Genomic DNA, 21,490 nt, shown 5'->3' with positions numbered 1-21,490 from the left:
CTCAGACAGTAAAGAATCTGCCTACAATGTGGTAGACCCAGGTTCGATCCCCGGGTGGGGAAGATCCCCTGGAGAAGGGAATGGCAACACACTCCAGGATGTTTGGAAAATTCTGGAAAATTCCATGGACAGAGGAGCCTGACAGGCTACAGTCCATGGGGTCACAAGAGTCGGACATGGCTGAGCAACTAACACACACATTAGTGAATATTTAAACAATAATTAATTTGCACACTTTTATTCACTCTGCTTCTAAAGCTCTTTGGAGTACCTGAAAACAAAGCACTTTCTTGTGTGTTAAATAAAATTACTTTCTTGTGCTATAATAGCATAGCACCAGGCTGAGCTCCCTGTATACAGCAGTTTCCCACCAGCTGTCTATTTTGCACGTGGTAATGTATATATTTCAATGCTTATCTCTCAGTTCATCCCCACTCTCCTTCTCCACTGTGACCACAAGTCCTTTCTCAGTGTCTGTGTCTCTGTTCCTGCCCTGTGATAAGCTAGAGGGGTGCGACATGGGGGCAGGGAGGGAGGCTGTTTATGCGTGCTCACGGCTGATACGCATTGTCATATGGCAGAAATCGACACAACAGTGTAAAGCAGTTATCCCCCAATTAAAAATTTAAAAAAATGTGATCCGTCAGTTCAGTCCCTCAGTCGTGTCCGACTCTTTGTGACCCCATGGACTGCAGCATGCCAGGCCTCCCTGTCCATCACCAACTCCTGAAGCTTGCTTAAACTCATGTCCATCGAGTCAGTGATGCCACCCAACCATCTCATCCTCTGTTGTTCCCTTCTCCTCCTGCCCTCAATCTTTCCCAGCATCAGGGTCTTTTCCAATGAGTCAGTTCTTTGCATCAGGTGGCCAAAAATGTAATAACATAGTTTAAAATACCAGCAGGCATTATAAATGAGTATCGGCTTTGCTTAGTTAAGAGGTGAGCAAGTTCCAAATGAATGGTGCTCCATTTTGCCAAGGAAATGTATTTAATTGCTCATCCTTTTCTGGTGGAGCTCTTTCATCAGATACAATATAAACAGAAAGGGGGGCATTTTTTCCTCCATGTGTGTCCATGTTTATATGTGTGTGCGAATGCCTGCACGGCTTGAATTCTCACAGGTTTAAATTCTGCAGTTTCACTCTTAAAATATTCCAGTGGAAAGCTTAATTCTGTGACTGCCTTTGAAAAGTGACCAAGTCTCTTAGCCTCTAGCTTCTCAGTAGTAAAGCTTCTCAAAGCCCTGCTGAGAACACAAACGGCCAGTTGTGTTTCACAGCTGGAGCTTTCGGAAGATAAGTACCAATTCAAGATATTTTGTCTAGTGTGAGGTGTAATACCATTTATGATCCCTGGAGAATAATCTCTAAAGCAAAGAAGAAGGCATATTCTTGCATATTCCATGAAGAGCTTATCTCATGAGTAAATTAACATAGAGGTAGCATTAGTGTCTAGGAAACAACTGAATGTTCTAGAAAATTTTAATATAAAAAGTCAATGTCATTTTCACAGAGATTGATGCTCAGGGAAAATTAGATGTTGTCAAACATTTATAGCCACTGGTATCACTGCACATTGCCTGCGTAGCTCAGGATTCTTAAAAAATGTCTGTGTTTTGTGAACATTTTCATCTCAACAGAGCCAATAAAACACATTGAAAAAGGCAAAACTGGAAAAAATAAAAAAATAAATTAGACATGTTAGCGAAAGCTGTGCATTTAGTGTAGCAGATTGAGTAAATTTATTATTTTCCCTCCAGACTAACCTCCATTTAATTAACTGAATAAAATCAAAGTGGTTTTTAAAGATAAATACTGATTTTTAAAAGTGGAAAATTATTTGATTTCAACTTTGACAAAGTACATGGAAATTGAGATCAATAATAAACCTATCCATAACAGGAAAAAAGATTATGAACTCTTCAGATAACTTTGGAATATTTTTCTATTTTATTTCAGCAATGGCACAGTCTCCTAAGAAAAACATCATTGGCAAAGAAAGAAGGTAAAACAATAAATAAAATAATAAAGAAAAGGCATTTTTATTTAAAAATAAATTAAAAAGTGAAATAGCACCCTGAAATCTTTCATCATATGCTTTTCTTCGATAAAATATGCTTAGAGTTTCATCATATAATAATAAAAAGGTATTAATACATTGTGTGAAGTAATCAAAATGTATCTCCTTAAAATATTTGTAAAATTAACTAACTGTGGCTTTTGTTGCATAAATTAAAGGGATTTAAAAATCTTTCGTCCCTTGAAGTTAGAAATGAGGACACTTGTAAGACCATTCTCAAAGGTGAACATGGAATTTAAAGAATTTTAAGGTATTTTTGGAAATTAACTTATTTAAATCTACTAAGCATTGCAGAGTAGACAATGCTTAGAGTAGAGTCTGATGTCTCACAATCAGAGACATCAGACTCTAAATATTAGTATTATCTAACTATGCATCAATGGAATATGATTACCATATAGCAACATTTTGGGGATGATTATCATATAACAAAATTTTGGGCAAGGTATGGGAAGCTGATGGTAGTTAACTTTTTTTTTTTTCCATTTCTACAAATAAGTCAATTTAAAAAGTATAGTTTGAATTGACAGGGGAAAAATAAAACAATGTTATTTGGGTTAAGAACTTCTTATATTACATTACATTTTTTGCAAAGATATAAGGCCCCTGATTCCTATGGAAATAAAATAAAATAAAATGAAAAGAAACTCCTCAAAAAAGGTGATGACTTTCATGGACTGAATTGTCGATGACTTGGTGAATGATTTTAACCACATGAACAAATCACTTCCAGAGCTGGTTCTCACCTGTCAATTAGCATGTTTTGATTGACTTAAGAAATGAAAAGTTCTAAAGCATGTATTTTGGTGTAAATCAAGGGCATTAAATTACAAGGTTGAGGAAGGAGTCATCCAAGTGTCCTGATGGAGCAGGAATTGAAGGACGTGAATGTACATCTCCAAGAATAGAAGCTGCTTCTCAAGAATGGAAAGACACCAACACGGTGCCCAGTCTTAAGGAAAGACCTCCGTAATTACAGACGGCAGCGCCGGGAAACTGACACAGTGCAATTAAGGACAGACTCATCTAACTCTTGCATAAAGTGCACATTAATAGGGCCACGTCCCCCAAACACAGCTAAGACAGAGCCCCAGAGAAGGTCAGTGGAGGATGCTGAAGGAATCGCCGGGAAGAAGTTTCATTTTACTTGAAAACAAATAGCCTATGAAGGGCGGCGAGATGATGAAAACGTGCATTTAACGTTAAATGGAAACTGTCAAGTCACAATCAGAGACATCAGACTCTAAATATTAGTATTATCTAACTATGCATTAAACATGCATTAATGTTATTTCATCCTCTTGTTAGAGGCACCTGGAACTCACGGAATAAATACTTCATGAGGAAAGTGAAGCAGGCCTTCCTTTGTCCCAAGGAAGACATTGTCAATGGAATTTTTAAAGTCACAATTTCAATATAACAAACTTAGGACATGAATTTCAGTGTGAGAAATGAATCGTTCATAGGATAACTGACCAGCCATAGATAGGTCTGCACCGTTAATCTGGAACATAGATCTTGACATGGATAAAATGTGATTGATGGGTATGAGAACATATCAGATTCCATTAAGCTAATCGGCTGGGAGCACTCAGATCACAGTGAAGTGCCTGACCGATCCAATATGCTATTTGAAACAGTTTTTATTTAGCTAGCAGGAACATGCCTTTTTAGTGTATAATGTAAAACTGTATTTTTGTCTGGACTTATGAATATTGGATTGTTACACCGTTTTTTCTTGTCAACAAGTTGAAAAAAGTTAATAAAAAAAGAACCGTGTGTCCCCAAGATAGCTAAAAGAGCTCATCATAAATAGCTTCCATTTTGAGCAGTAAAAATGCAATGATTTTCCTAATAAAAACCTCAAGTAAAGATAGCTTTTGGTAGTGTCTGTTCCCTCTTAGAAAGGTCTTATCTTCTCATAAACATATCGTCATTACAGAGCTGACTCTCAGCTTTCTTAAAATCAGTTGGGAAGTGACTGATGAAACTGTAAGAACACTCTCCATACTCCTAATCCACTGAGATACTAGCTCAGACCTTACACCTGCATTTTCATGATGTGGAGTTTTCCCTTGTGTCTTTAGTCCTTTACCGATTTTTATGTAAACATGACCTGAATTGTTTTCATCCAAATTATTAAAAGCAATATATGAGAATACTTTTCTTCAGAGGAAATAGGGCTCACTAAATTTAAGGGGAAAAGCTTAGGGAATAGAGTCACAGTATCTTCAAAGGAACATACATTTTGAAGCTGATCTTTGATGTTTGGGGAAAACAGTCATTGATAACAGAGACCTAAACCAATGCCAAAGAACGCTCAAACTACCACACAATTGCACTCATCTCACACGCTAGTAAAGTAATGCTCAAAATTCTCCAAGCCAGGCTTCAGCAATACGTGAACCGTGAAATTCCAGATGTTCAAGCTGGTTTTAGGAAAGGCAGAGGAACCAGAGATCAAATTGCCAACATCCACTGGATCATGGAAAAAGCAAGAGAGTTCCAGAAAAACATCTATTTCTGCTTTATTGACTATGCCAAAGCCTTTGACTGTGTGGATCACAATAAACTGTGGAAAATTCTGAAAGAGATGGGAATACCAGACCACCTGACCTGCCTCTTGAGAAACCTATATGTAGGTCAGGAAGCAACAGTCAGAACTGGACATGGAACAACAGACTGGTTCCAAATAGGAAAAGGAGTACGTCAAGGCTGTATATTGTCACCCTGCTTATTTAACTTATATGCAGAGTACATCATGAGAAACGCTGGGCTAGAAGAAGCACAAGCTGGAATCAAGATTGCCGGGAGAAATATCAATAACCTCAGATATGCAGATGACACTACCCTTATGGCAGAAAGTGAAGAGGAACTAAAAAGCCTCTGGATGAAAGTGAAAGAGGGAGTGAAAAAGTTGGCTTAAATCTCAACATTCAGAAAACTAAGATCATGGCATCTGGTCCCATCACTTCATGGGAAATAGATGGGGAAACAGTGGAAACTGTGTCAGACTTTATTTTTCTGGGCTCCAAAATCACTGCAGATGGTGATTGCAGCCATGAAATTAAAAGACACTTACTCCTTGGAAGGAAAGTTATGACCAGCCTAGATAGCATATTAAAAAGCAGAGACATTACTTTGCCAGCAAAGGTCCGTCTAGTCAAGGCTATGGTTTTTCCAGTGGTCATGTATGGACTGTGAAGAAAGCTGAGTGCAGAAGAATTGATGCTGTGAATTGAACTGTGGTGTTGGAGAAGACTCTTGAGAGTCCCCTGGACTGGAGATCCAACCAGTCCATTCTGAAGGAGATCAGTCCTGGGTGTTCTTTGGAAGGAATGATGCTAAAGCTGAAACTCCAATACTTTGGCCACCTCATGCGAAGAGTTGACTCATTGGAAAAGACTCTGATGCTGGGAGGGATGGGGGCAGGAGGAGAAGGGACGACAGAGGATGAGATGGCTGGATGGCAACCCGGACTTGATGGACATGAGTTTGAGTGAATTCCGGGAGTTGGTGACGGACAGGGAGGCCTGGCGTGCTGCAATTCATGGGGTCGTAAAGAGTTGGGCATGACTGAGTGACTGAACTGAACTGAACTGAAACCAAATTTTAAAAGTAAGTTCAAAGTGAAAGTTGCTCAGTTGTGTCTGATTCTGTGCAACCCAGGAATTCTCCAGGCCAGAATACTAGAGTGGGTAGCCTTTCCCTTCTCCAGGGGACCTTCCCAACCCAGGAATCGAACGGAGGTCTCTTGCATTGCAGGCAGATTCTTTGCCAGCTGAGCCACAAGGGAAGCCCAAGAATACTGGAGTGGGTAGCCTATCCCTTCTGCAGTGGATCTTCCTGACCCAGGAATCGAACCAGGGTCTCTTGCACTGCAGGTGGATTCTTTACCAACAGAGCTACTAAGGGAGTCCAAATTAAGGAAAACTAAAATAATGATAATAACTTACGCTTGGTTGAAATCCTCATTAATATAAACAAAAATTTGGAAAATGGAAACAAAGAAGACTCCCTCTGGCACACTCTCTGCCTGCTTCATTAGCTCCGTGAAGGTACCGATTGTGCCTGTATAAACAAGTAAAATCCAGATCCTGTAACTCAAACACGGAATCTCCCGGTGAAGGTGAGACTGAGAGGGCCCTGCCAGAGTCATCCCTCTTGTTCTCCTCCTAAGAACTAATTTAGTTCAAAGTTTTCCTTTTTTTAAAATTCATTGTGTAAATAGAAGTATGACTTAAAGAGCTGGCAGAAAAATAATTGGCGGCAACTTATAAAGACGGTGAGCATGGAAAAGGCGTTTGCAGATGTAAGAGAAGTTGTAAATTTTGAAAATGATAAGAATTGGACAACCGTTTTATTCCATCAGTGGCTCTGGAATTTTAGCAAGTGCCATTAAAGTGAACAAGGAAATTAGCATAAACAAAACACAGAAGTAGCAACAGCTAAGAAAAGATGAACTGGCCCCAAATTACCAAATTGACCATAAATGAAGCCTGGAGGCAGGAGGCCGGGTCCTGAGAGAGAAACACTTTAACACTGATGTTTAACTGTCAAAGAGTTAAGGCATTTTAAATTGCACACCATCCAGAAGCTACTTTGTTTGGGGAGATAATTTTGCCTTTTGCTTCTCATGCAAGAAGGGCTCACACATATGGAAAGGAAAATGACACTGATCGACAGAGGCACCTGCTTCTCATGTGCTCGTGGAAGCAGAAGTCCACTGATGCATACATTTCAGAGGTCACAGAGACTGATAAATACACTTTCTTGACCTTATCACTGAGATCTTGTAGGTGAAAGACAATTGACTTCTTGACAAAAATTATTCTATCAGATCAGTTCAATCTGATTTGAACCTGGAAGGTATTTACAACCTCCCAGCCAGCTCTTGAACTTGGGCTCTGCCTCTGTGGTGGAGGACCTAGCAGTGGTGAGGGAAAGCCTGGGACTTCTTCAGCATCACCTCATCCTACCGCCTGGACAGGTGTCATCAGTGTCTGTGGGGCCATCAGGGCAGGAGAGACGGCAGGAACACTGCAGGGCTGCCTTTCTGCAAGTGACTGGTTAAAAATTTAATTCTTGAATGCATCTTCAGAAGAAAACAAAATCCTGCAAAAAGCATAACATATTACACCTATTCTACACAAGGTAAGGTTCAGTAATCCTGAAGGGTAATGAGATGTTCACCAGCGTCTCTTTTAGATCCAAGCGCATGCATGTGCCTTTGATGTGAAAGGAGAGAATTCAAGGGTTGTAACATTGTTTCTGGATTTAACATGAAAGGTACAGTTGAATATTTGGGGTTTGTGGGCAAGGTATATATAAAGGGATCATGCCTGCATGCTCAGCTGCTTCAGTCTTGTCCAGATCTCTGTGACCGCATGGACTATAACCTGCCAGGGTCCTCTGTCCATGGGATTCTCCAGGCAAGAGTACTGGAGTGGGGTGCCATGCCCTCCTCCAGGAAAGAGATCATATTTTTCTCTTAAAATACACAAACACTCTGCTACATTAATGAGGGTACCAGAAAATTTTAAAACTAAGTATACAGAAGTCCTCCTTATTGACAGTTTCAGTTTGCACAGCCTCGGGTACCTGAGGTCACCCGAGGTCAACAGCAGTCCAAACATATGAAATGGAAAATTCCAGAAATAAACAATTCATAAATCTTAAGTTGCACGATGTTCCGAGTTGCATGATAAAATCTCACCCAGCCCTGCTCTGTCCCACCTGGATCAGGAGTCATTGTTTCCCACCCTGTACCTCCGCCCCTCCCATTGGTGAAGGACACAACAGCGTGTGCACAGGATGTGGTACTATCTGTGGTTTCAAGCATCCACTGCGAATCTTACAGTGCGCCCTCCATGGATAAGAGGGAACTACATCATAGAAGTAGCATTTAGAGGCTTCCCTGGTGGCTCAGACCGTAAAGAATCCACCTGCAATGTGGGAGACCTGGGTTTGATTTCTGGGTTGGGAAGATCCCCTGGAGAAGGGCATGGCAACCACTCCAGTGTTCTTGCATGGAGAATCCCATGGACAGAGGAACCTGGAGGGCTATAGTCTATGGGGTCGCAAGAGTTGGACACGACTTAGCAACTAAACCACCACCACAACAAAGACCTGAGGAAATCAGTCCTGAATATTCACTGTAAGGACTGATGCTGAAGCTGAAACTCCAAGACTTTGGCCACCTAATGTGAAGAACTGACTCATTAGAAAAGACCCTGATGCTGGGAAAGATTGAAGGCAGGAGGGGAAGGGGATGTCAGAGGATGAGATGGTTGGATGGCATCATCGACTTGATGGACATGAGTCTGAACAAGCTCTGGGAGTTGGTGATGGACAGGAAGGCCTGGTGTGCTGCAGCCCGTGGGGTCGCAAAGAGTCGGATACAACTGAGCAACTGAATTGAACTGAGCAAGGACCACTGTCCTGAGATCCTTGCATCATCTGTGGATCAGTGCTAATGTAGAGTGACTCTGATTAATTAAAGATGCATACTGTAACATCTAGCCAATTTTTGAATCTTTAAAAGAAAGAAGTATAAATAATGTCAGGGTTGGAGATAAAATAGAATCATAACTCAAGTGAAGGCAGAAAAAGAGAAGAGAAACGCATGATAGATGGAACAGAAATGCCAGCAAGATGGTAGATTTTACTCAAATTGCATCATCAATTACATCAGAGTGAATATCTCATCATAACTGTTAACAGACTGAAATCATCAGCTTGTATTAAAAGGCAAAACCTGGCTATCAGCTTCTGCAGGAATCTCACTTGAGATACAAGAAAGAAATAGTTTAAAAGTAGGAGGATGAGGGAAGGCGGGCTGTGTGGACATTAGCAAAGGCTGGCGTGGGGACTTCGGTGTCAGTGTAGACTTGGGAACAAGGAAGATTCTCCGGGACAAGAGAGGACAATGTGTATTGAGAACAGCGTCTAGTCCCCAAGAAGACTGAGCATGAGCATCCGTGCAGGTCCGTGCCAGGACTGGACCACCGCCCACATCCAGAGCCCCTCACTGCCCCGTCCTGACCACAGCCCGGGCTTTCCTGCGTGGAGGGTGGGGCTGCTCCCCCCACCCCCAGAACTCGGTCCTTTGCTTCAGAGAGCCAATCTCAGAGGGCAGTTATTCACTGTGGGGGAGATTATTACTTAAGTGAACTTTTCATCAATGCTTTCTTCAACTACTGGCAGGATGACATCAACTTGCCTATTGATCACACACTTAACATGTATTTTAAACACGCTTCTTACACGGAAAGGTGCTAGTGGAGAATCAAATACCTTGGTATTTGTATAGAAACAGCAGGAATATAAACACCTCCCTTAAAGAACTGCAGGCTGGTGAGTGACATGAGTGATTTTAGGAGAGTGTGAAGATGCTTCCAGGGAGCCCAGGGGCTGGGGGCCAGAAGAACTCCAGCAGGATGGAGTGGGTGGGGGAGTGCTCCAGCAGGATGGTGGGGCGGAGGGGAGTGCTCCAGCAGGATGGGGGAGGAGTGCTCCAGCAAGATGGAGGGGCGGAGGGGAGTGCTCCAGCAGGATGGGGGCGGGTGGTGCTCCCCAGGGGAGGGTACCCTGAGCGGAGCTGTCAGCTCTGCGCAGACAACAGCAAGTCCAAGACGGGAGGAAGGACACTGCTGGAATAGGGAGGGGCACGTTGACGGAAAAGAGCGCAGGGCACGTTGACGGAAAAGAGGACTGAGGAAAAACAGGAACCAGGACTGACGGACTGAGAGCTCTCTATGTTTCCTGGGCTCTGTCAGGCTCCCAGGTTGCAAACCGTGATGGACTCGTCAGGGGAACAAGCATCGTTGCTCCATGCAAACAGAGTCTTCCGCAGCAGGCGTGGAGGGTCCCCTCTCTGTCAGGCAAGGCATTCATGTAGCTTCCACCAGGGTTACTGAGGGCCCCATCTCAGGAGCCAGAGACGTGAGCCTGCCTTGGACACTGGGACGCGCTGTGCAGCCCTGGGCGGGCTTGTTTCTTGTGTCAAATCCATCTCGTGCCCGTCGGCAATGGCAGTGCCTCTGGACCTGACTCATGGAAGAGGCGGCGTCCCTGCACTAGAGGGGCCTGAACAACCACAGAATGCCCAGGGCCGAATACGGAGGTGAAGAAACTCCACATTTTTAAACAGAACTTCAAAAGATTGGTGGGTTCATTTGCTCGTTTAGATAATATTTATTGACATAGATTCTGGCAAGAAACTCCCTAAATTCTGTTGGTGCAAATTTGAACCCAAGTCTCTTTAAATATGCATCATTGCTAGTGTTTTCTTCTCATTTTCTGGGCCAAATCCTGAATTAAGTCATCCATCTCATCTCCTCTTAGCAACAAAGTGCCCAGCATTCTGGTGGCCCGAGAAACCCTCACTTCTCGTCCTGAAGCAGTTGTCTTTGTATGTCATTTCATATGAATTACAGAGGACAGTAATGTTTTTACAGAAACGTAATGATTAGTCAAAGTTTCGAACAGAAAGCCATTTGAAATGTATCATAGTCTAATCACTACTAACTTCTTTTGTCATTTTGCAAACTGTGATTATTTTTCATGGGTCAACATGTATTGCATTTTTAATATTTTCCCCAGCATCGTTTATGGAATTAAACCTAACTAATTAAACATAGTTATGCAACATACAAGAATAATTCTTTTGCTGAAAGCATTATCTCAATACAATTGTGGTATTAATATCATTCTTGACACTTCTCAGCTGAAAGACAATATTCTCTGTGCAAGTGTCCAAATCTACATGTAAGAGAAAGGAAGATGAAATCAACTTTTATAGAGAAGACATAGAACTCAGAGGAAAAGCTAGGCAGAGGAGACAAGGCTCAGAGCTGAGGGGGGCCCAGCTCTTTCTGACCTGGATGTAGGGAACCCCGGGCTGCACCTCAAGGAACATCCACCAGAGGGCAGTGGACCCAAGATCAGAGAAGACAGGATTTCAAACCAGGACACGGGTAAATACTTAGGACCCTTTATACTGATCTTTACCAGGGAGCAGATCTACTATTTAAAAAGATAAAAATTACCACAAATAATTTCTTTATTCTTTTTTCAAAATTCTTGAAGAGGGACCACTAAATACCTGTTTGATTTTTTTAAATGATTGCATTTGAGGCGGTGGGCAGCTACACGTGGGTTTTAATTTTTTATTATTTCTAAAATTATTTATTTTTGTCAAGCATTACCTTTTCATTTTGTGTTGAGGTATAGCCGATTAACATGTTGTGATAGTTTCAGGGACTCGGCCATACATGTCCATGTATCCATGCCCCCATCCCTCCCCTCCCATCCAGGCTGCCACATAGCACTGAGCAGAGCTCCCTGTGCTCTACAGCAGGTCCTTGTTGTTATCCATGTTAAATACAGCAGTGTGTATACATGTGCCTTTTTAGACATAAAGTTATTTTTGTATGCACTGATTCCTATAAAGAGAAAAAAGAACACACAAACTGTGTCTTCCTAGGAACGGTTGTACGCGTATGTTGATGGAGGCTTATAGATGTTGTTTTCCCACTCTTGAATCACCTAAATAGAAATGCAGACCGAAACAAAGGAATGCGCAGGCCTAAATGAAGCAGCCCACGTGTGCCTTGCAATCAGTGCACAAATGGCTCGGCAAGGGCCCTGGCACCTTTGTGCCCGCTCCTTCCCTCTGCTGTTTGGGGCTGGGCTGCTGGACCACTCACAGCAGGGGTGGACGGGAATTAGGAACGCTGATGAATGCTCACTTCATTTTCCCAGTGGTCTGGCGCTAAGTTATTATTTAATATTTATCGCTGGTGTGTCTGCAATTGTCGAGCCCTGCAGAAAGAGCTGGACGTGCAGCGGCCCTCCTGGGCCCAGCTGTGCGGCGCTGGCCGGAATGCAGACCCTGGGAGGTGACTGTGCCCCTGCAGCACTCGGGCGGTGGCTGGGCTGGTGGCTGTGGCTCAGGGAGCCCATTTCCCAAGCATCTTCCCCGTGAGGCTGAGCAAAAGCCGGGAAAATGGACCAAAGACGGCATCGACTCAGAGGCGAGGGAGACCAGACAAGCAGAAGCCCCAGTGCCACATGAAAGCCAAATCAGGCAGGGAAATTGCTAGAGGGGCTTTTAATTAATTGGACATTTTTTTTTCTTATTGAAAGCAATTCTTACTCCTTACGAAAGATTTGGAACACAGAGATGAGCCAAAAGATGAAAATAAAAATCATGAATGACTTCAGCCCTCAGAGATAACCATCCTAAAACATGTTCTAAATTCTTCTATTCCTCAGATGTTTTAAAATTAATATTTGAGTTCAATATCTAACAATATGGATGACAGTTTCATGGCAGTCAGGCACCAGTGGAAAAACATCCCTGTTCTCTAAACAAATACTGTAAACAGAAGAAAGAGGTCTGACCTGGAGGAGGGAGTTTCAGCCCTGAAGACCAGGTTCTGAAACCTGGCCTCCCTGGTCAATAACTCTGTCCCCTCGCTAGAGATGCTGAGCTTCTGAATGCTCTTTCTTTGCAGAGAGGAGATGAGTTATTTCCATATCAAAGTGCTTTTTCTTTTTTTGGCTGTACTTGATGGCTTGCAGGATCTTGTTCCTTGACCCGGGACTGAACCCGGGCCGCGGGGGTGAAAGTGTTGAGTCCTGACCACTGGGCCACTGGGAGAATTCCCAGCAGTGCCTCTGAATGGACTGAGACACAGCTGATGTAAAGTGCGGCAACGTCTTGCTTATACATGTTATCACTGAACTCAGATATTATATTTCTTCCTATGGGGAATACAAGGTAAAATTCAGGCCTAACTTATAAAGTGAAATGCAAATGTTTTTCTTTTTATTTCTATTTGAAAAAAAATGCCTTTCTAATCAATGAAATCTATGTCATAAATATTTTTTTTTCACAGTGGCCATATAGGGGAGGAGTTTTCTTGATGTATTTGAGGTTAAAATTTGCTAATATGGGGCAAGAATGGAAAAAGGGCAATCTGCAGTGCTAGTAACATTATTCATTAACTGGTTTTAATGGGCTCTTTGGGGACACTTTATCTGCAATATGTAACAGCCAACAGGGCTCCTGCTAAAGAATTTCAAGCAAGGTCAAGTGAAAGTGTTAGTCGATCAGTCATGTCTGAGCCTTTACAGCCTGTGGACTGTGGCCCGCCAGGCTTCTCTGTCCATGGGATTTCCCAGGCAATCCTGGAGTGGGTTGTAATTCCCTTTTCCAGGGGATCTTCCCAACCTAGGGATCTATCCTGGGCCTCCGGCATTGCAGGCAGATTCTTTACCGTCTGAGCCACGAGGAATACAAGCAAGGTCACCCTACGGAAATGGTATACACTTTGTGGGGTGCTGGCCAGTATGCCCTTTTGAGTTGATGCTTCATTTGTTCTGCTGGACAAGACCTTAAAAGCACAAGAGAAGAGAAATTCACAAACCCACACAAGTGGAAGAAGCAAGCAAGCATCTCAGCATGAACACCGAACACACGAGAAAGCCGAGGCTGTGAGAGCTGGAACTTAAGGAGGCCTAGGACTCCCGTCAGGGGTAAACAGTGTCACCCCAGGTTCACGTCCCTCCATAGCCCTGTGAGCTTATGTGGAAACACGGTCTTTGCAGATGTGATTGAGTCAAGATGAGGTCACCATGGATTGTGGTGGGCTCTGGTCTGAAGACTGGTGTCCTCCGACCAGACAGGATGGGGGAGGACACGCTGGGAGCAGGACGCAGGCCAGGGCACACGGAACAGGATCTGCAGGCTTGTCCACATGCTGAGGACACATGGAGGTGAAAAGACGTGGGACGGATGGCCCTCAGGGTCTCTGAAGGGAACCAGCCCCTGGACACCTTGAAGCGTCTTTTGGCCTCGGAGCTGTGGAGGATGGATTTCTGTCCATGGAGGATGGATGTTGTAAGCCACTCGGTGTGTGGATTTGCTAAACAGCCACGGGAATCCACCACAGATGCTGCAGCTAGTCTCCCAGGGAGAGAGTCTGTCTACACCTGAGGTACCAGGTTGCTCACTAACCCCGGGAACCGGAGAAGATGAATTCAGTGTCGTCCATGTAGAAGCTGCTGAAACAGTTGTCAGCAGCTGAATGCTGTTTGAAAAGCATTTCAAAGTTACCCCTCTGTAACTAACAGGTTCTTGACAACAGCCAACAAACTGGGTGATAGGAATTGCCAGAGAAGTCAGTGTGGACAGATTCCTGGATCTCCCAGAGCAGAAGTGTGCTCTGGAGGAGAAGCAGCAAAGAAACGGGGAGTAAGGGAGCCACGGGGTCTAACGTTTCTTTGCGGGTAGATGGAGTCATGTGTGTGTCCCTGGACTCTGTAGCTTGAAAAGAGCTGCCACATTCTCCTGGCGCACGTGAAGTGGAGCCCTCTTGACCTTGGTTGAGGAATGATGATGTTGACCTTATGACATGTTTCTCCAGTGGTCATGTACAGATGTGCAAGTTGGACCATAAAGAAGGCTGAGTGCAGAAGAATTGAAGCTTTTGAGCTGTGGTATTGGAGAAGACTCTTGAGAGTCCCTTGGACTGCAAGGAGATCCAACCAGTCTGTCTAAAGGAAATTGGTCCTGAATATTCACTGGAAGGACTGATGCTGAAGCTGAAGCTCCAATACTTTGGCCACCTGATGCAAAGAGCTGACTCATTGGAAAAGACCCTGATGCTGGGAAAGATTGAGGGCAGGAGGAGAAGGAGATGACAGAGGATGAGATGGCTGGATGGCATCACCGACTCAATGGACATGAGTTTGAGCAAGCTCCGGGAGAGGGTGAAGGACAGGGAAGCCTGGTGTGCTGCAGTCCACGGGGTCGCAAAGAGTCAGACACGACTTAGTGACTGAACAGCAACACAATATGACAGCATATCCTGTAGTTAATTCACTTTCGCTCTTTTATTCTTTGTAATAAAGGTATTTTGGAAATGGCATCCTGGCTCTGCTATACTAAGAAAAAGGAAGTTTTCCCCCCTTGTGTTCAGACTGTAGTCGAAAGAGCAGCATCTAGAGAGTTGGGCTCAGAGGAGCTCCTCGTGGATGAGGAGGGGAGGACAGCAGAGGTCACGGCGGAGAAAGGACCCCTCCGTCCTTATTCTGTGTCCTCCCCATACATCCTCACCCATGTGGCTGCTATGACTTGAGTTTTCTTACCTGTGAGTAGAGAATAGCGTACAATCCTTCTGAAATGCAACAGTGCATGCTTTCTTACACTTAGGAAAGATAGAAGAAAACACCTGGGTAGCTGGTAACTAGCTGTGTTTTAAAGCTTCGGTATGAGTATTGAAGGTAAAGTAGCTAATTAAACCCCTTCATTCTACAAAAATGTAAAAAAATGAGAGTGTGTTCTTTAGTGCTATGGTCATGGAAAAATGGAACCATGCCTGGCAGCCTAGAGACACAGAAATTTCTCTCTAAAATTAGTGGGTGAGATTGCATTAATAAAACTATTTTGAAAGGAAAAACTGGATATTTTATTTAAGAGATTTAAGTAAAAGAATAAATGGAGAAACAGAAATAGCAAATAAAGAATAAAAATAAATGATATTTATTTCTTGATGACCTACAATACCTAAGATGATAGAAATATTAATAAGTGCTCCTCTGGGAGGATTTTGAGAATTGCTGGAGGAAGTGGTTCAATAACAATTTAGGTATGAGTTTTAAATGGCTTGGGTTTCTTTCTCTTAGTAGCTTGAGTGCATTTTTAGGATATTAGGAACAGTGGCAGATACATTTCCTAGGGTGAGTTTTCAGGAACTTTGATACAAATGTGCCTGTGACCAGCCCCTGAGGCTCCCATCTCTGCCCAGTTGGCGGATTCTGGGCCTGTGATGCTCGGCCTCCTGTAGGGCCCAGCACCCCAGGGACCACCTCACTGGGTGTCAGGGCCCTGGAGCCACTTGGCTCATCTTCTCCTCTATCTGAGTCTGATCCTTGCTTTAATGCATCTGCTTTGCACTAATACTGTGGACTCACAAGGAAGAGTCTTTATTTTTTGCATTGGCAAATATTTTACATTGAATGTTGGGCATTTTTTAATTAGCCTTGCTTACTGTGAGCAAAAGCAAAGACGCACCATGGGATGCTGACTACTTTAAACAAATAATAATAATAATAGAGGCAGTGATAAAATCAGCATGCTACAGCCTCAAAGATTCATGTCTAAATGAGCCAAGAGAGTGGCTACTTTGTGTCTGAATCAGGAGCGTGGAACTGTTTGCTTGGAGGAATGGTGGACATGGTCCAGGACATCAGGAAACCTTATGTATGTTTGCAATAGAGATGGTCCAGGATGCTCATCCTCCATGTAAGTCAGTTCACAGTGCCCACCATGTGAAGGAGAGGGCGCTCATCCTCCGTGTAACTCGGTTCGCAGCGCCCACCATGTGAAGGAGAGGGCGCTCATCCTCCGTGTAACTCGGTTCGCAGCGCCCGTTACGTGAGGGATACTTTCCTGTACGTCTCAGGATTGCAGCTGTGAGTGCACCGCTGGCTCTGACCCGTGGAAAATAACGAAGTGTAGAGCCCACACGACCACACTGGACAGACACCTCCACAGCCTTCCTCCAAACTTGGCGGGGAGCTGCCCGCGTTCCATTCAAGGGAAACCACCATCCTGCTTTAGTGGAACAAAATACAAGCTGTGTTTGAAGAGGCAGCTTTTAGCTCTTCAAAATTATGCCTGCTAATTAGAGGCATGTGACCAGTGAATTATCTTCCAGCTATAAATTTTAATCCATATTCATAGCTACGTGAATTTCACCTTCTATGGAGCAGCCGTTATGCAAACAGTCATAGTTGGTGTGTCATTAGAGCATATCGGCAATTAATTCTCAAAATGATCAATGCGAAGGATGTCCTTTCCCCCATCTCTGGTTTATTTATGGGTTCCCATTAATTATGCCTAATTTTCTGTTGGCACTTCTCTTCCTAATGTAATTCAATTTAAGCATATCTTTCTAGAGACTTATTAATAGGTAGGGTCATTTATATTGTGTAGCACAAATATTTTATAATCCACTAATCTTGACAAAAAGGCAATGCCTTCCTGATAAAAAATGTATGAGAAGTAATGGTTCCCTATTAATAACTTATTAGGTCAGATCACACAGTTTGAAGTGTCTATTACACTTTAATTTTATAAGATTTCCTCCTCTGGAATTTGTCACACTTTCTTTATCTTTTGATTTTGATTGTTTTTAGCATCCCCCTGCCTCGGTGACCCCAAACAGTGCTCCTCTGCGGCTTTACAAAGGCAGAGGTGAGTGAAGGTTCTCAGGCTGTGCCAGAGGGTGTCCTGGGGAGGGAAACAGCCCTACTTGTCTTAAATGGGGCTTTCTTCCTTTTGAGACATGTTAATAATCAATGGACTCTGAGTTATCTTTGGTTCACACACCTTTTCAAACTTCTGATGATAGCAAACAACCTTCTTTCAGAAAAGACACACTTAAACAGAAAATTCAAGTCTAATTTCAGAGGATTTATAGAAATCCTAAAATTAATCCATATACTTTTTAAGGATCAAAGAAACACAGCTTAGGAACTTTCCTTTGGCTAAAGTTCACCATGTTAATTATATCTAGATACTTTGACTAACACAGGCTTCCCAGGTGGCGCTAGTGGTAAAGAATCCACCTGCCAATGCAGGAGACGCAAAAGATGTGGGTTCCATCCCTGGGTTGAGAAGATCCCCTGGAGGAGGAAATGGCAACCCACTCCAGTATTCTTGTCTGGAAAATCCCATGGACAGAGGAACCTGTTAGGCTTCATAGGGTCACAAAGAGACAGGACTGAGCACACAGCATTTTCACTAATAACATGAGCTGGATAGACATGATTTTCCCAAACCTGCCTGTCATTCATTGCCATGGTGTGATGGAATGATATTTGATTTGCCCTTTTAAATTCTCCCACCTCTACTGAAAATATTTTGTGGAATTGAAAAGGCTTTTGTGAGGTCCTGCAGGGGTATCTGCCCTCAGGTAACTATATCGGGAGAGAAAGATGAAATGTCTACAGGAAAACAGCAACTAGTGATGGATTTTCTCAGACAAGATGTTAGACTTGACTAGACTTCTGTCATCTCCTCTGTAAAATTACTTAAATAAGAGCTCTTCTGATGCTGATAAAATTATACAAATGTGCAAAAGCAAAAAAAACAAGTCGTGATCAGTGTACATGAGTAGAAATAATTGATGGTGAAGAGATGACCCAAGTCCTCCACAGGGAGGAGCAGAGAGGGTGGCCACTGGGCGGGCACGTTTCTGGTGGCCTGAGTCCCACTGGGGCATGAAACAGTATTTGCACCATAACCCTGTTACATTATGGACTTAGAGTCTGTGCGTGTTAGTTCAGGAGTCAGTTATTTAAAAATACAATGTCAATGCAAATTATCATCTGGATAAAATGTGGTCCAGATTATTTTGCTCACCATGAGATTCCTCACTGGCAAGCAGGTGCCCTGGGAACTGCTTTTAAACATACCTGCGTGGGGCTACTAGCATCTTCAGTGACCTTCCACGTTTTTGTAAGAAAGATGAAAAAGAACAGCCAAATTAGTTTAAAATGAAAATATCAGATCTGCACATCTAATTAATAGCTCTTTGATAAATACTATTAATTTGAAGGAATGTATTTATTAAATTTCCTTAAGAATATGGATTCAACTGATGCCATTACTAGATTAGCTTTGCATTTTAAAAAATCATCAGGAAATTTTACCCTTAGACGAAATTCTCCATTCTTTAAATATATTTTACTTTTGGCTGTTTTAGAAAACTTCTTCTAATATTTTCATTATTAATGTTTTTACTAGAAATATCAACATTTATCTCTAAATTTCACGGTGTCTTGATATTCACATGAATAAAACAAATTTGGATAATACTATATTAGGTAACAATATTATTCATTGCTGCTGTTCTTGCTTATCTGCGCTGAGGTGATGGTTTTAACCTTCAGGGTAAACCATTTCTCTCCTACAAAGAGAGAGAAGAACATGAATGAATGAATTTTGAGGAATGTACTCACTGGAGAATAAGAGGAAGGGAAGGCAGCTTGGGAGCAGGGACCCACAGACCCTGAGCAGGAGGGTGTCTCCGATGGGACAGAGGGACCTGGGGGTCAGGGAGGGACAGAAGTGTGTCGAGGGCTCCAAGGAGTCACCAGGAGTCATCGAGGACTGTTACTGTGCTCATGATGAGATTTCTGGTGACCTCGGCAGGAGACTTGAAGAGAAAGACCAAGAGCCAGTTGGCTTGAGGTTAAGGACTGTTGGCTGGTGTGTAAATAAAAGCAACAAATGCGGCCCTTCTGTCTAGGATGACTGCTATCAGAGGGGTGGGCAGCTGGTAGCAGCAGGGTCAGTGAGGACCGGCGATGCATGCTCTGTGTCTCCCCACCGTCTAGTCCGGAGGACGCAGAGCTGCAAAGGCAAACATGGAGGGAGACGGTGAGGAGAGCACTGGAGACAGAGCTATCAGCATCGTGCCGAGGATGCAGGGAGATCACAAGCTTGTGAGTTTCTCTGCCTAATAGGGACCACCACTCCACTGAGGCTGATAGAGGGTGGGGTGACCCGGGTGGTGTCTGGTGTGACTTTCACAGGAGCTGGGATAACCGTGGGCTCAGCCTGGTTTCCTGTCCAGCGAGGGGAGAGGGCTGGCATGCGGAAGGCTTGGAGGAGCTGCGTTCCCTGATGAGCGCAGACCCACTGGACAGGGGAGAGGTCTCGCCGCGAGGGTGCGGGTCTGGAGAGCTGTGCTCTGGGACTCCGAGGCCCGCGGTGTGCAGCAAGCCGACGCAGCCCGGGTTTGCACTGTGGTCCAGGGCGGAGTGGAGCCGTGGGAGGCGAAACGCTGGGTGGTTGTTGGGGGCCTCGATTTAGTTAACAGGACTAAAGTCCAGTGGGCCCCAGGGCCGGGCCATTATCTAGGGTATTATTTAAGTAGTTGATTACAGCATCTGATTGGTGGAGAATCTATTACTTCTAGTGAGTGCTTGAGATTATAAAGCACTTATGATATCCTTTATTATCTTGGAAAGTCAGATGTACCTACAAAGACGCTAGTAGGCTGGGTGAAGTTAGCTGGGTTAGGTCATCTGAGATTCCAGAAAAACAGACGATTCCCAAGACAAGTTGGCTAAGGCTGTGGTCGGAGGTGGGAAGCGCTGGTTTGAGGTGTGGGCGGGCTGATGAGTCCAGTTCAGCGCGGCAGCCGGTGAACCGGCCAAGCTGGAGTCCTCGGGGCCCTGCTGTAGGGCGCCTGCCCGCGGCTGAGGAAGGGGTTGCTAGGCAGCCGCGGGCAAGTGCCTCCTGGAGTGTGGGCAGGGAGGGGCGTGAGGGTCAGCCCGACCTCCTTGGACCCGGCCCTGAGGGTGGGTGCGAGTGTGAAGCGAGGCTGACTCAAGAATCCGCCAGGCAGATGGGCGAGGCCGTCAGGGGTTGAGGGGGGAGAGTCCATCACGAGCCCCCCGCTCCTGCCCGGCGGCCCTAGGGCCAGAGCTGGACCCCCTAGCACCTGCAGGGTGCCCGTCTCCCCCAGCCTCTGCCCTGAGCCGGGAGTGGGTGGCCACTGAGGGCAGCCCCACAGTGACCCCCGGAAGGAGTGGCCGCCCGGGGATGAGGAGCGGGGCGGGTGCTGGGACCCCCGAGGGACCCTGAAGCAGTGGATGCGGCGGCAGGGCCTTTCCTCGGACCCGGACCTCATGACGCACGACACTAAACCGAAAGCCATCGAAGGCTGGAACTGGCCGAAACGTGTGCTTCAGTCTTGATTTATTTCACTCTTGCTCACATCTGTGGTCTGAACAGAGAAGCGCTGTAGTGCTCCTCCAAATCATTTTATTTTGTAAAAATTTTATTTACTTTTATTTTTGGCTCTGTGGGTCTTCCTTACTGTGCAGGCTGGTTCCTAGTTGTGGCATGTGGCGGGACGGCTCTCTGGTTGCGGTGCTTGGGCTCTTCGTGGCGGGGCTTCTCCTTACAGAGCAGGCACTCCGGGGCCCGCGGGCTCAGCAGTCCGGCTCCAGGGCCCTAGGGTACCGGCTGAGTAGGTGCGGCGCTCAGGCTTAGTTGCGGGATCCCACGGCATGTGGGGTCTCCCTGTATCAGGGACCAAACCTGTGTCTTTTGCATTGGCGGGCAGATTCTTCACCACTGAGCCACGAGGCAAGCCCCAAGTCATTTAAAATAATGATCATGTTAGAGAAGCAGAAAAGAAACGGTGAGGATAGACGTGGAAAACAGAACGCCTGCTCTGGAAGCCTCCACCTCAGTGTCTAAAAGGCTCGGCCTGGAGTGGGTGGGATCTCACGCATCCATCCATGTCCTTGAGGACGGTCTTCCAAATGATGGTCATTGATTTTCCAAATCCATGAATTTTTTATTCAAATTAATGACC

General features: G+C 44.5%; 1 long non-coding RNA gene across 1 annotated transcript in view; it reads right to left on the bottom strand.

Annotated features, from left to right (window-relative positions):
- The window catches only part of LOC129635959 (uncharacterized), a 40,224-nt gene extending 18,977 nt beyond the window's left edge, over positions 1–21,247 (bottom strand). The window contains exons 1-2 of the long non-coding RNA XR_008706561.1: positions 20,956–21,247; positions 18,520–18,602 (exon numbers count right to left, since the gene is read on the bottom strand). This is a non-coding gene — a long non-coding RNA (uncharacterized LOC129635959). The remainder of the gene's footprint in view (positions 1–18,519; positions 18,603–20,955) is intronic.
- Between the last annotated feature and the right edge of the window lie 243 nt (positions 21,248–21,490).

Source organism: Bubalus kerabau, chromosome 21 (assembly GCF_029407905.1).
Source record: "Bubalus kerabau isolate K-KA32 ecotype Philippines breed swamp buffalo chromosome 21, PCC_UOA_SB_1v2, whole genome shotgun sequence".
In the NCBI taxonomy this organism is placed as follows: Eukaryota; Metazoa; Chordata; class Mammalia; order Artiodactyla; family Bovidae; genus Bubalus; species Bubalus kerabau.
The sequence above is the reverse complement of the archived record's forward strand: the minus strand, read 5'-3'. Positions and strand labels throughout refer to the sequence as shown.